The sequence below is a fragment of the Mirounga angustirostris genome, unplaced genomic scaffold (assembly GCF_029215605.1).
Source record: "Mirounga angustirostris isolate CCGP_5_RB_7025 unplaced genomic scaffold, mMirAng1.0.hap1 SCAF_10, whole genome shotgun sequence".
In the NCBI taxonomy this organism is placed as follows: domain Eukaryota; kingdom Metazoa; phylum Chordata; class Mammalia; order Carnivora; family Phocidae; genus Mirounga; species Mirounga angustirostris.
This window is the reverse complement of record NW_026991718.1, coordinates 10,242,141-10,258,134: the sequence shown is the minus strand read 5'-3', so window position 1 is coordinate 10,258,134 and position 15,994 is coordinate 10,242,141.

The window sequence follows — 15,994 nt, the reverse complement described above, 5'->3', positions numbered from 1 at the left end:
CAGAGCAGAGCCCACCATAAGCCATGACCAAGAGGCACAGGCGCAGCTATGGATCTTCCTGACTCTTAGGATCAGAACAAGAGTTGCTTTGCCGGTCGTGCAAATTCTATCCTGTAAATGTTTGTCCTTGACTGATAAGCTCTCAGTGTCTCAGGATGATTCAACATTTCCATGGTCACAGAGCACGTATATAGCCTTATAAGTATGAAAATCTGCCTGAAGTTTATAATCACATCATGGTGACAAAGAAGTTCCAATGCAACCCCCTGAATTGTGTCCCCTAACTGATAGTGATCCCAACCCTATAAAATGCCCTTTGCAGTAGGTAATGGGAATTTCCAGTGGAAATTTCTCTTCAAGGAGAAAATGTGTTATGAATTGAATAGTACCAGTAAGATCTGAAGAGATTTCAAGGATGAGCTTCTGAAACTCACGGAAAATTCTGAAATAGTTGTTTAAAAATTCTCTGCATATGTGCTTTATAGTTGGTCCCATTTCAACTAAAATATGTGCTTTCTCAGAATAAGGGTCATAGATACTTCTTGATATTCTCTCCATTCCTGAATAGTGTCCCAGGGTCTTGATAGATGCTCTGTAAATATTTCCTAAATCTATTAAGGAATTATTTTTAAAAGATTTTATTTATTTATTTATTTATTTATTTATTTATTTATTTATTTATTTTACAGAGAGAGAGAAAGAGAGCTCACAAGCAGGGGGAGCGGCAGAGGGAGAGGGAGAAGCAGGCTCCCCACAAAGCAGAGAGCACGACACGGGACTCGATCTCAGGCCCTGGGATCATGACCTGAGCTGAAGGCAGATGCTTAACTGACTGAACCACCCAGGCACCCCTCAATTAAGAAATGAATCGTATCCATGCTTAAGGCAAAGAGCTCTAGAGAATGTGTCTTATGGAGAGAATGAAGGATGTTACTAGATCATGCAAAGTGATTGAAATGTGACTACCTGCCTTCCAAATGAGAAGCAAGTGTACTTAATGAGGAAGAGAAGGATCAGGGGAAGCAACCCAATTATATATGGACTGCTAGACAATATGCTGTAGAAACAGGTGCTCAGGGGCCTAAGAAGATGACCCTAGGATGTGAATTTCACTTCCCTCTACTTTTTTACAGATATCTAAGAACTAGAAAAAGGATATGATTTCATTACTTTATTATGAGTAAACACTCGGTATGACATAGCATCATCAACTTAGGTATCATACCTGAGTCCAAACTAATAGGCTATTAGGAAACATTGGGGTACTGGAGAGACAACAGAAGGGTGACCTTGGTCTCTTAGCCCCACGAGTATTGAGTGCTTCGCTGTACTGTATCCTCAATCATCCACAGTTGTGTCCACAATTATCAGTTGTTGGTGAGTCTGAGCAAAGGAAAGTTTTCTGAGACATTTCTCAAGAAGTGGCAGAGATGTTAACTATCATAGGTATGGATCATGGACATACATTAGCTTCCTAGGGCTGCCTTCACTACAAGCTGGGTGACTTAACACAACAAAGATGTATTCTCCCACAGTTCTGGAGACCAGAGTCCTAAATCGAGGTGTCTGCAGGGTTGATCCCTTCTGAGAGCTCCAAGGGAGAATCTGGTCTCTGCCTCTCTATACACGTCTAGGACAGGGGGTGATTGTTGGCATTCCCTGGCTTGTGGATGCTTCGCTCTGACCTCTGCACCATCACCACATGGTCTTCTCCCTGTGTGTGAGGACAGCAGTCATGCTGAAATTAGGGCCACCCTAAGGACCTTGTCTTAACTTGCTTACATCTGCAAAGACCCTATTTTCAAATAAGGTCACATTCACAAGTGCTGGGGATTGGGACTTCAATATGCCTTTTTTGGGGACATAGTTCAGCCCATAGCAGGTGCTAGCATGGTCTTCAGGGCACAGTGATGAGTGTGGAGTACCGATGGGTCTACCACACCTGTCCGGGAGCTTCCCTTTGCAACCACGTCTCATGATTGCTAGAAACGTTACTCCCGTGGTATCTCTTAGGAAGAAGCACGAGGCAAGCTCTTCTTTTGTGTGTGTGCACGTGTGGGGGCGTGAGTGGGGGGTGAATATGTTGGGTATCTCATCTGGTGGTGGTTCCATGGGTCTACACATCTGTAAAAGTCCATCAAGCTATGCACTTATGATTCACTATTTTATTCTGTGTCAATGACATCCCAAAGATGTTTGACAATGATTCTGGGCCAAGTCTAACGCACGTTTTCTGTGGCACGTATATGATAGGAATTCTTTTTTTTTTTTTTTTAAAGATTTTATTTATTTGACAGAGACACAGCGAGAGAAGGAACACAAGCAGGGGAGTGGGAGAGGGAGAAGCAGGCTTCCCGCTGAGCAGGGAGCCCGATGTGGGACTCAATCCCAGGACCCTGGGATCATGACCTGAGCCGAAGGCAGACGCTTAACGACTGAGCCACCCAGGTGCCCCTATAATAGGAATTCTTAAGTACCCCGATCTGACACTGAGCCGTACCACTCTGAAGCTTACATGAGGTCTTATGCTAACATATAGTAACTATTTCTTTGAGTTAATTACGTACATACACTTGAGTTAGTGGTTTATCAGTAATGTTCTTTTTCCCATCTATTATTTATATACTAATTTTATTAACTTCATTTATTCATTATTTTACTCATTACATGGGAGCCTACGATGCCCCAGATATTGCAATAGTTGCTACAGATGCAGGACTGGCTCAGACTGGGTCACTGCCCTTGAAACTCACTCTGTATTCATGGAGTCAGACAGATAGACAGCAGCATCCGCTGCTGTGAGCACTGTGTCTACGGGAGCAGCAGGGCACCGGTGGGGACAAGAGGAGGGCCTCAGAGCCAGGAGGACACCAGCCAAAAGCAGCAGAGGGAGTGATATTTGAGTGAGGGATGGAGATACAGAATTCTCATGGCAAATGCAGAGGTCAGGTGAGTAGGCGGAAAATACAAAGGAAGGATAATGTGACGGGGAGGCCTGCATATACGTATCTGCACATGCTCACGTGAGTGCATGCACATGCATGGGTGTGCAGACAGTCATACACACATGCACGTGCACACACAAGTGTAGATCTAGTGTGTGTGCACACACACGTAAGCAGGTGCATGCAGACACACACCTACACACACACATGCACGCACTGACAGTGAACCTTCCCCTCCCAGTGCTTGAGGACGCGGGGTCCGTTGTTTGCACAGGCAGTCAGAACCTGGCTGTGCTGAGTGGTAAGGGACGGGGAGACACAGGGAGTGACCACGCTGTTTTATAAGGATGGACACAGGAGGGACATGGGATGAGGGCAGGGAGCGTTTTATGAGCGGCGGGAGCGGCTGCTATGAGGACAGAGGGGGGCTGCCTGTGAGCCCCGCACGCTGACGCGCCCCCCTTCACCACTCCCTCCAGAGAGCAGGTGGTCCAGGTTTCCTGCCTCTCAGACTTGCCCAGTTTCTTCTGCTCCTGACGTCCTAAGGCTTGAGCAGAGACTTGGTTTATTCGGGTTACAACAATAATAGGTGACTTTTTCCTCCGTGCTTTCAGGAGCCAGGTCCCACACAGACACTGTCTCTGGTGCGCAAGACAGGCCGGTGAGGTCAGGTTTAAAATTCAGTTTTGTGGAGGCGGAAACCAAGGCACAGAGACATTTACCAGCCAAAGGGCCACTGGTCTGTCTGATGCGAGCGCCCTTCCTTGGCCTCTATTTCGCGCCACCTGTCTTCTGCTCAGGATTCTTATGCACGGAGCCACATCCCAGAGTCAGTGTCATTTTGTTTATGCTCCGAGGAAGCACCAGCACTGTGCGAGAACCACTCACCTGTCCCCCCCACAGGCCGTAAGCCTCGCGTCAGTCCCGTTCCCTTCACGTTTCTGCAATTAGCCCCAGCCGGGCTCTCGCAGGCGAGGGGCATGGGCTCTTGGACGTCTGAGCGGTGCCTGAGGGCCACGAAGATATGACCCAGTCGTGCGCTGTGGCCCTAGCTCCTCCCAGCAACCCTTTCCAGTGGGACCGCGGCCCCACCATGCGAGCGAGGAAGTGGGTTTGGGCAGCGTTGGGCCAGTCACTCAATCCCCCAGCCAGTAAAGAATGGAGCTGATGCGTGGGCCCACGCCCCCCACTCCGGCCACGAGGGGTGCTTTCCCTCAGCACCCCAGTCTTATACACTCACCTCCTGTCTCCTGAGAACAACCCAGAGCTTTGCTCACGGATCTCTATATCCACATTCATTCCCGGGGCAGGAAGATGAGGGAAGCGTCCAGAAATCAGCTCTTGCTGGTACTTCACTCACATGGTCTCCAAGGAAGCCTCGAGCGGGGTAAGAGTCCTCCCATTTTCAGGTGAGGGAACATGCTCAGAAGTACGATGTACCTGCCAGTCATCCCTTAGCTAAGAAGTAGCAAAGCTGGAATTCAGCAGGTGCACCGACTTCTCAGATACCCTGTCCTGCTCTACCCTGGAGGTTCTTCTCAAGCTGTAGTGTCAGTGTTAATCTGTATTCTATTCATTCTAACGTGCATTTCCCACTGTTGGGTGTCTCAAAAGGCCAGTAATCGAGTCTGAGAATGTGGGCCCAGAGTTAGGACTGGGGAAACAGAGACACAGTGCGAGGAGTCGCCAGTCCCGTGGAAACGCTTTCCCTGGGTTCCATCTCCTGTGCCCGCCGCCTGAGATTCCACCGACGATGCTCATTCAAGGTGAAGGGCTGGGCCCCTGCTCTCGCAGACCTTATAAGTACTCGGGCTTTAGCAGAAAGGTCAGAGGCCAGGGAAGGACGAGGTGCTGAGGCCCGTGGAGGGGCAGGGGCAGAGTGTGGATAGCAGCCTTGCCTCCTGCAAGCTCATGAGCGTGCCTGCCTCTGCTGTCTGGGTGACGGTGTGACAGCGCTCTCCAGGCCCTGGCCTCCCCTGGCCCAGTCCCTGCAGGCGGGGTGGATAAAGGGAAAGTCAGCAGGGCTGGGAGAAGATGGGATTAAACCGAAGGAAGCTGAAGACTGCCGGGAGGAGGCGTGGGGATCCCACACAGGCAGACAGTTGACAAGGGGACAGCGGGCTCTGCAGGAGGCTCCCGTGTCCGGCTCAGTAGGGCCTCGGGACGGGCTGGGCACCCCTTATCCTTCCCCCCAGGTGGGCCCTGACCAATGGCTTCGGAGTTCCACAGCTGAACTGGGAATGAACTTGAAAAATCTGGCTTTTGTTTCATTTAGGTTGAATGTTAAATGTGCTTCCAACATAAAAATAAGCTCCTTCTTCCTCAGAGGAATCGAGAGGTCGTTGACTTCAGGGTGTGGGATGCTGCGGGGCGGCGTCTGCATCACAGTCGGTGGGAAAGGATATCTGGATTTAATTGAAAGTGTGGAGAAATGCAGACGCCATATTTCAACCCCCTGCTCCATCTTCTCGGTGACCGTCGGCCTGGCTTGAGGCATGTGTCGCACCGTGGTGGAAACCACACACCCGCCCGCCCACAAGCCCTCACCGGGGGCCACCGGGGCCATCAGGGCTGACCTGCACGGGGTCTGTACCCCAAGAAGGAGCTGCTCCCTGAGCCACCCCAGCCCAGCGGGCTGGCCGTCCCCCTGACCAGTGTTGGGACCACCTTCCTCCTGCCCTCCATGATTCCAACTCTACAAGTGACCGGATTCCATAAAATAAATATGAGGTGGCTTTGCAGTTTAAGGAGTGAAGTTTGAAAAACAGATCAAACCAAATCAGCCGGCAATCACAGCTACTGAGGGAATCCCTTCTGCACACAGATTCAAGGGGCCCGAGGGTCAGGCCCCCCTGCGGGCTTGTTCCTTCCTGCCACCACCGCTCCCTCCCTCCACACCGACCCGGGTGCGGGGGCGCCCAGCGGGTCAGCGAGGCCACACTCTCCTCTGGGGCCACAGCCCCGCCCAACACTGGCTCCTTGTGATGGGCCGGGTTCTCCCAGTCCGCCCTCCCTTCCCGACTCCGCTGCAGGGTTCATCACTTGGACAGGGTCCGCCTCGGCTGTCCTCAGGTCAGTGTTCCCAGAGGGGACGCTGAGGAAGGGCCAGGAGACGAAACCCATACTGAGCCAGAGTGCAGGAGCAGGGCACCCAGGAGGAGCTGGGTGGGGGGCGCCGTCTCTCTCCGAGGGGGTGAAATCAGGGAGAAAGAAGGGGAGTTCCGGGAGATAATGAAGGGCAACTCGCTGTCTGAACTCGCTGTCTGCTACACCTCACCCTCATCCCAAATGCTCTGCTCCAGGTAAAAGCAGCGTGTGATTCACTGGGCCGGTGCACACAGAGGATGTCTGAACCCCGGATTTCGGACGCCAACAGCCCTTCCCACCAGTGGAGGCCCCCATCAGGGCTCAAGAACCTTCACTGGGGCCCTCTGGTCTGGCTGTTTCTCCCCTTCATGATTAGATCCCCTGCTCAGCTTCTCCTGTTTCACCCTTCCGACTGCGGCTTATTTATTTTTATTGCTGTTATGCACTGCTGAGAAATTCCCTCAAGGGCCCCCGATCATTCTGGGAAAAGAGGCTCTGTAAATGGTCTCAGGGGAACTTCGCCACAAAAGGTGTGTGAAGGAGCTCAGCAGCCCCCGTGTGCGCGGCGGAGGCCTTGTCCTGATGACCTCGCCCCCAGGTGGGCAGGTGTGGGTCACAGAGGACAGAGAGGGACGGCAGCACGGAGCGTAGTCATAACAAAGGCCCAGGACTGTGTCAGTCAGATACTGCTGGGGGGTGGGGGGCAGCAGGGAGTGCCTCACAAAACAGGGGGACCGAGAGGCCCACCTCCCACACACCCGCTCCAAGGAGAGCCTCGGCGGATGGCAGCTCGTCAACCTCCTGACCCTCCCACCAGCTCAGGGACCCCTGATCACCCCACTCCCAGGTGGAGGACAGGAGGCTTTGTGACCTCATGCCAGAGAGGAAGCTGCAGCGCCCCCCCCACCCCCGGGCTGGCACCCCCTTGGGAAGATTGCGTTCAGTCCTCACTTCTTTTCTATTCTATCCTATTGTCTCTCTTCCTGGTGTGCACTGAGCCACACAGGGGAAGAAAGGGGGTCTCTCCAAACCAGCGGACGTGTGGGCAGACATTCGCTGCCCGTGGTGCCAGACACCGGGAGAGACTGGACAAGGGGAGCCGGGCCGCAGCTGCCTCGCCGATCCAGGCCCTGCTGGAAAGCAGGGAACGCGGAAGCCCGCACCCGGCAGCGTTCCTCAAGGGCTCCCACGTGTTCGTGGGTTGTGCTACTTAATGGAGGTTACAGAGAACGGGAGGAGGTGCGATCCCAGGCTGTGTGGGGCTCCGTGGGACCCCCCGGGAACAGAGCCGCCCGCGTGTCGGCTCCAAGGGGGTGCTCATGCAGGGTCCCACCACGCCTCCGCGAGACCGCCTGCCTGGAGTGCCCGGAGGCAAGCCGCCCCTCCGTAGCACAGACCGGCCCTGCTGCCCTCGGCTTCCCCCGGGATGGGCAGCTGAGTCAGGCGCTGTGTGTGTGAGCAGAGCATGTCTGCCCCGTCGGCTTCACGCCCTCCCAGGACAGGAGGGGAGAGCGCCCCAGCGAGGCCAGACGGGCTCAGAGCGGGTCTGCACCCTGCAGCATGGGCAGCCGCCCTTGGGCACTGCTTCCCTGGCTCAGACCTCCCTCCTGTCACAGGGTCAGAAACTCCAGGGCTGGGCTCCACGAGCCGCAGGGGTTATGAGGGGCGCTCCGGGTTGAGAAGCACTGATGTCCTGCCCGGAGGAGGAGGAGGGAGTCTGGCTAGGAGCCAGACGAGGGCATTCAAGGGCAGGCAGGGGCCCAGGCGACGCAGACAAGATGGTTGTCCCAGTCACCGAGAGCCCTTTCTACCAGAAAATTCTTCCCACAGAATCTCGTGGCTAGAACAGAAGTGAATTTTTTTTTAAACTCCAATGGCTTTTTTTCCATGTTGTTAGCCATAGAAATTTTTTATGTGAAATGTTACATGTGACCCCAATATGCATTGGAGCAGATGGGGGTGCAGGTGATCTAGTTGCATTGGGCGAGGTGGGAGCGACCAGCAAGGAAGCCCGGAGCCATGTGCACGGCCTGGGGAATCTTCATGGGCCCCAGGCTTCCGGGGTGCCCGGCGGTATAACCACCAGGTTACTATAATCCCATTTTACCACTTGAACTATTCTTTCTTGCATACGTAACAAGTGGCTCATTTAAGTATTTGAAGGGTATAATGACCAGACTTCCCTTTTATCTCCTACTTCTTTTTTTTTAAGATTTTATTTATTTGTTTGTCAGAGAGAGAGAGAGAGCACAAGCAGGGGGAGTGGCAGGCAGAAGGAGAGAGAGAAGGAGACTACCCCACTGAGCAAGGAGCTCAATATAGGACTTGATCCCAGGACCCCAGGATCATGACCAGAGCTGAAGGCAGACGCTTAACCTACTGAGCCACCCAGGCGCCCCTTTATCTCCTACTTTTAAGAGAAACTTCTACTATTGATGTATGCAGCAATCATATGTTTTAGGCAAAAACAGCATCAGAGATGGGGAATTCACTACCAGTCAAGCTATCCCTTTCTGTATGTCGATCAGGTGAACTAGAGGAAGTCACATTTCTGAATCTTAATTTGTTTTATCTGCAAAACAGTAACAATAATACTGAATGCTTCAGGTTACATAGAGAATAGAATGTGAGAGTCCAGTACAAGTTCTTAGTATCCCGTCTGGTCCAGGATGAGTGCCCAGTAAAAGTTAGCTATTATTATCATCATGACAAGCAACTGTTAATGTTGAGATGTTCTTATTATGGAACTGAAATCTGCATTGCTGTCCCAGGGAGCCACCCAGAATGAACAAATGTAACCCTCAGATCGGCAGAGAAACACGGGAGCTTCAGCTCAGACGGCCCTCAGTCTCTGAGCACCAAGCTTAGGGACTGACCTGGGTCCCCACCCTTCCTTCTGTCTGTCTCGGTCTTTTGCTACGTGCGGCTCCCACCCGTGCTGGCGCGGGGGTCTCTGCATCCTGGGGACCTCCTGGTCTCCCTCCATCTCCATCCGTCTGCCAACAACGTCTGTGCACCTGCTCTCCTGCCCCGAAAACTCTCAGGTCCACGGTCACTTCCCACTGCCGTGCTGCCTGGTTCCTTCTCTTCACCCTCTCTCACCACGTGAGAACTTGGACCTCCCACGGCATCTGCTTTTCCCGAGTCCCGTTCATTCTTCACAAGGAGTTCTCTGCAAATCCCCTCACAACAACAATGGCCTCCCTGTTGTCAAACTGAATGGAAGATTTTCAGTTCTTCTTTCACTGAATCTTTTAGCGATGTGAAAATAGTGATTACTCTCCTGTTTACTAAAACATCCCTTGTCCAGGATTCCTTGACACCGAACGCCCGGTTTTCACCTTGGCCCATGTATTAATCTGCTCAGGCTGCCGTCACAGAATGCAGGAGACGGGGGTGGGGGTTGGGGCTGATACAACAGAGACTTATCTTCTCCTAGCCCTGGCGGCCCGGAGGCCGAGGTCGAGGTGACGGGAGCCTTGGCGTCTCCTGGGGCCCTTCTCCTTGGCTTGTGCGCATCCATCTTCTTCTGCGTCCTAGCAAGTTCATCTCTCTGTGCTCCTCTGGCGTCTCTCAGTGTCTCCAAATCTCCTTTTCTACTAGGACACACATCAGACTGGATTAGGGTCCACCTAACAGGCCTCATTTTAACTTAACGACTGCATTGAAGGACATTCCTAGGAATACAGTCACATTCTGAAATATTGGGGCTTAGGGCTTTGGCATATAAAATCTGGGGGACATTTAGCATTTTTTATGAGCCTGCACCCTGCCCTGCTAGCTCCCAGGACCCCGCACTGGACTCCAGCCCCGGGTGGTTCTGTCCGCCCATGACCCCCATCACCGTGTGCTGAAACACATGCTGGATGCAGCTCAGGGACATCACACGTGTGCCAAACTTAACACTGTCGACATGAACCTGAACGTTTCTAAAGTTTCTATCTGCTCCTTGCGCTGAATTTCTTTATGTGTCAACCTTCTGCCCATCTATCCACCCAAAAAATGTTTATTGAGCCCTGTGTCTGAACTATCTTTACATTCACAGAGCCTAAGCAGAATGAGAATGTCAGATTTTAAACAGATAATCTCATAAGCCAACGGAGAATTTCATCTGCAGTAAGCATCAGGACGGACAGATGTACAGACATACAGAGCACATGCCCGCGAGGCGTGGACAGTTTACAGTGGATACGGAAGGTTCCGGCATCAGTTTTGGTGCATTCGTGAGTCTGGTTTTCACAATCCGGTGTTAGCTTGAGGGAGATGGGGACTTACATGGTCACAGAGGGGAGAGGACAGTGTCCCACCCGAGAGGGGTCTGGTCTGGGCGCAAGGAGAATACAGCTGCAGAAGCTGCAGAAGCAGGTGGAGGCCAGACCAGGCAGAGCCTCAACGGGCACAGTGAGGGCATTTGTGGTGGGGGGAAGGAAGAGGAGCCCACTGAAGGGCGCTACGTAATCAGGTGGTGCACGGCTCAGACGCCGCGGGGCAAATTCGAGGTCAGGCGGAGGAGGCGCAGGTGAACTGTGGTCCTGGCAAGCGGTGAGGCAGCTTCCACCAGCGCAGTGGCAGGAACCTGCAGAGATGCGGGGGGACCTAAGCCGCGCGGCTTGGTGGTGCATTGGGTTTGAGAAGTAATAAGGGGAAAGCTGTCAAAGTGACTCAGCTTTCTGGCTTGTACCCGTGGGTGGCCCGCAGGCTCCGCAGTGAGCAGAGGACCCTGGAAGAGGTGTGGGCAGGAGCCTGGCCGTGCACTTGAGACACACCATTGATGGGGCGAGCTGAGGGTTGGAGAAGCAAGGCATGAGGAATGGTACGTGGCAGTGTGTTCAGCAGTGAGCACGGAGCGGGGCCGGGTGAGGATGCAGGTGTGAGTCCCGACGAAGGCTCCACAGAGGAGGCTGGGCACCCAGGAGGCCTGCAAAGGCACAGCCGTGTTGTGGGGTGAGGCAGGAGTCTGGGTCCCGGAAGATGCCCTTGGTCTGCGGAGGACTGAGAACTCTTCACTGCATTTGGGGAGATGGAGGTCATGGTTCATTTTGGCAGCAGCAGTTCCTGGTTCTGATGGGGGTAGAAGCCAGACTGGAACACACCGAGGAGGGAGTGGAAACAGAAGAAGGCACCGTGCCCTCTCCCAAGAAGCAAGCCTTTGAAGGAGGGCAGAGGAGGAAGGAGAGCTGGCGTGAACTTGGGCCATGGGAGAACACCTGATTTTAAGAATGGTGATATTGGAGGGAACAGATGTAGTGGAACCGACCCAGTTCCTTCTCACCCATCTATCCACCAAAGAGCTGAATACCCATGACCCCTCTTGCTGGGAGTGCTGGTGGCTGGTGGTTCTTACCTGAGTCCCCCTCGAGGCACTTCCCCTGACTGAGAGCTGCCTCATCCAAACTCGCTGCCCTTCGGGGGACATCCTCATCGATGACATCACCATGGGGCTCTAAAGGCCCAGCTCCCTTCCCTCCAACAGCAAGCTCTGAAGGGCCATCGCAGGCTCCAGGGGCTTGGCTGATGGTCTCCGTTGCAACAGCTCGTGAATGACTTCTCCCCACAGGCACTCATCCCAAGAGTGCTCCCTCTCCAGTCCTTTCCCAGAAAGCTTGTATATGACTCTTGAGGAGGATGCCCCCCCTATCAGATACATTGTGGTCCTCTGTCCTCTGCGTGTCCCAGCATAGTGTTCACCACCTCCAGGAAGCCGACATGAGGAGGGCTGCGTTTGGTGCCCTTTCAACGCCCCCCCCCCCACCACCCAGCTCACTTGATACAGAGCTTTGTTTATGGCCACTACGCAGCCATAAAACACAAGTTATTGCCAAAATATGTGCCATTCCAGCACGTACACACATTTTCTCCACACTCTCTGTGATGTCACAAGTTGGGTGTGTCTTGCAATCCCACTGTTCTCCATTCCCACCATTTATCTTCTGTTAGGATGAACACTTTTGATCCATGATGGAAAAAGAAAAGAACAGTTGTGCAAATAATTTTTTGAATGTGCCAACATGAAATGAAGAAAGATTATTAACCTACATGATAAAGTCCAAGCTTTATAACCTGAGATGTCTCCAAGTAAGTGATCTAAGAGTGAAAGAGCAATCAGTAAACAATTAGGAATTTGTAAAATTGCTTTAATAGTATGAAGAGCATCATAAACATCTCTCAGCCTGGGAGTATTGACCAACAATTACACAAATTAATGCTAGCTAGACAAAGTTATGGACTCAGAAATTTTTATATTATTAAAAATATGAAGGAAAGAAAAAGTTATTGCCAATGTTGGAGTAGATTATTACAACTACTCTTTCCAGGAAAGTTACTTCCTTGCTAAACAGAGTCTATGTGTAAAGTTATTGTTCTGACATTATTGGTCTACTTAATTGCAAAGTGAATTTTGGAGGGCTAGAATCATCCTTACTTTTTCATGCTGTATCCTCTTATACCTACTGTATAGCTTGGCATATATAGGCTCTCAATAAACATTGAATGAGTAGATGGATTATGAATGGATGGGTAGATGGATGATGGATGAACAGATAAGTGGATGGAAGGAAGGAAAGAAGGAAGGAAGGAAGGAAGGAAAGAAGGAAGGAAGGAAAGAAGGAAGGAAGGAAGGAAAGAAGAAGGAAGGAAGGAAGGAAGGAAGGAAGGAAGGAAGGAAGGAAGGAAGGAAGGAAGGAAGGAAGGAAGGGTGAATGGGTGGGTGGATGGATGGACAGATGGATGGATGGGTGAAAGGATGGGTGGATGGGTGGGTGGATAGATAGTTTGATGGATGGATGGAAGGGTGTGTGTATGGGTGGAAGGATGGATAGGTGGATGGATAGAAGAATATGGATATGCATATATACCCTGTAAATTTTGAAGAGTGATTAGCAAGATGAATTCTCAATATCAGACACACACAATTCAAATTAATTATGCATATTTTGGGGGCAACAAACTTCTATGAATATAGGCAATATACGATCACTGTTTTATCCTAATACCTTAGCTAAGGGAACACTCTCACCTTGGATGGTCTCCCATCCAAAATCAACCCAGTTGCCAGAACTTCTGATTTATTTCTCCACTCATTCTCTCAACAAACCATCATTACATGCTTACAGTGAGTTTGACATTGGAATAAATAAGACCTGTCTCTGCATGCATGAAGCTTTGACCCCTGCTAGAAGATGAACTTAACAGCATAACCTCCATAACTTCCATGATGTGATTGCTCCTTTTGTCACATCTTTGATTTCTTTTTCCTTTTATCTTAGGGGTATAATTACTCTCCTTCAGATCATGGCCTGCTGACATTATTCTCCCTCATGTCTATTATTGTAAAGTTTATTATTATTATTATTATTGTTATTATTATTATTTTACCTACACTTTACACAGAACTTACTTTGTACTAAACACTTTGCCAGATGCATAACTTACATGAGCACATCCTCATAACAAAGAGGACATCATCCCCATAGCTTAGTAGTGAAAACTGAGTCTTGAATAGATTACAGGCTTACAGAAAGACATGGACAGAGAGACGGATAGCTTGACTCCACAGCAGTCTGATGCCAGCCTGCAGTTTTATCAGCTTCATTTTGTTAATCACCAACCAGGTGAAACAGACATTAAGTCGCCAGGAAGTTGGTGAGGGATTACGGGTCTTATAGTGCAAAGATAGGAACCATAGGGGATATAAACAGACACGACCCCTGACTTCAAGGAGCTCACAGGGTGTGGGAGGAGGAGACAAGGCCTAGCCAAGAGAAAATTTAGTCAGTATAGGAACTTTTCTGCCAACTTCTGACCATTTTCTTGAAACTCATTATTTTTAAGACTTGCTTTGTTGAATCTGGCTTCTGGGAATGATGCCGGAAGTGACACATAGATGCTGTGCAAGGCATTCATAGCAAGCCTGCTCAAAGATCCTGTCGTTTAACAGCAAAAACTGTTTCTAATACATTCCAAACAAAAATTCAGGGAAGATAAAGTGCCTGTGGCCCAGAAGGGCTTGATTATGGGGAGGGAAACTGCACAGTCCGGTCCGCGGCAGGCAGCCTCCATCACCCCAAGTCCACCACGTGTAAAAGAAAGACAGTGACATCCACTCTGCGAGGTTGTTGAGATCTTGACAGGATTGAATATGATATGATCTCTACAGATTTTAGAAATCAATGCTAAGACATGCAATCCTTGCTTTCCAGCCCAGACTGCATAATCATTTCTTCAGTCAGTCGTTGGGAGCACAGAATACACTTCCTGCAGGTGGGGAATTGAGTAGAAGTGAATAAAACACAGGCTTTCAGTTTGTCGCAGAATTTCCAGCCTGACAAATCTGACGTCTGGTTCTGATGTGTTTAGACTAAGTTGTCATGGCCTTGAGCGGCCACCCTTGCCCTGACCTGTGCGGTCCCCCGCACGCGTCTGCCTGCAGGGCTGTCTTCCGCTCAGCTGCCGCCATATTGGTGGCTCCAGTTGGGTCCGCAGCCCAGACGCCTGGATCAACCCCTTTTCCCAGGCCGATCCAGGGGCTCTCCAAGTTAGGTCAGGCCCACCATCAGCCTCTCTCCTCAGCTTTGAGAGTGGGGTGCATTTAATCAGGAGCCACCCTGGGCCCCGCTGGCTGGATTCCCTCACCTCCATGCAACCTCCCCGCCTGCCTTCTCCCGAGCCGCGTGTCCCTCCACCACCATCAAAATAGGTCCCATCCTGAGTTGGTGTGTATTCCTTCCCTGGAGCGCTGTCTCTCTTGCCTCGATTCTGTCTTCATTACTCTGCTTCTGCCCACCAGCCCTGGGTCCTGTGAAATTAGCATTCTCCAGACACATTAGCCAGGCACATTTAAGAGAACTTTCATCTGAGCCAAATGGGGACACAAGAGGAATATCCACATAATTGGAGGTGATTAGTTATCCCAGTCCCCTTCACCCAAGGGTGAAGAGGCTGTGGTTTTGTGGCACGAAAAGATAAAACGTGAGTTCTGCTGCTGACCACGCACGCTCTGTTTGCACATCTATTTTAAGACAGGTTCCCTCCCCAGGAGCAGCCCCTTCTGGGCCACAGGCACTTTATCTTTCCTGGATTTTGTCCTGAATAGAGTGCCTACAGCCATTTTTGTTTAAAAATAGTTATTGCTATTAAAGACAGGATCTCCTTCTTTATAAAGACGCCTGCCCGGGAGGGTGCCAGGAAGGCAGTGTGCTCTGGGCAGGGGGCTCCGTGTCCGGCTGACGACACGCTGTCACCCACACGGCGTGGGCAGGAGCCTGCAGAGAAGCTTCTCTCCCTCCCTCTCTGTTTCCTCATCTGTAAAACACAGGTGTCTCACGGAATTGTTCCCAGTGATCCTTAACGCTGGTGTGCGTGACCGCGTCAGCACTGACAAGCCCCCCTGTGCAGCCAGTTTCGGAGACCTCACAGCTACGGCGCTCACTCGGCGTGCAGGCTCACCTCAGGGGCCGCACCGACTCGACGTCGACCCGACCAGAACTTCCATCGACCACATCCTCTTATTCGGTCCTAACGGTCACACGAGGTAGCTAGCGGTCGTGTCCGGCCAACTACAATGGGGAAACTGAGGCACGGGGCAATCGAGTGGCTCTTCCAAGGTCTCTGTGTGGAGCCAGACTAAAATCCAGGCCCGCGGGCTATAAAGGATTTTTACGCTTACACACGCTCGTCCTTTCCCCGAACTTGGAGGGGTCAGAGGGTCTGGGTTGAAAGCGCCGAGTGAACAGTCCCAGTCCTGAGAGGCTGAGGCATGAGCCTGGAGGAGGAAGTGGGTCAGGCCAGCGTGTAGAAAGGGGGGTGAACAGCCTGGAGGGTCAGCGGCTCAGCCAGGGCTGGACACCCCAGGACAGCACTGCTCCCCCTCTGTCTGTCCCGGCTCCCCTGCGACCTGCAGCCTCTGCCATCGGGAGCTGTCAGCATCCCGAGGGGAGAAGCACCTGATTGTCTTTGATTGTTCC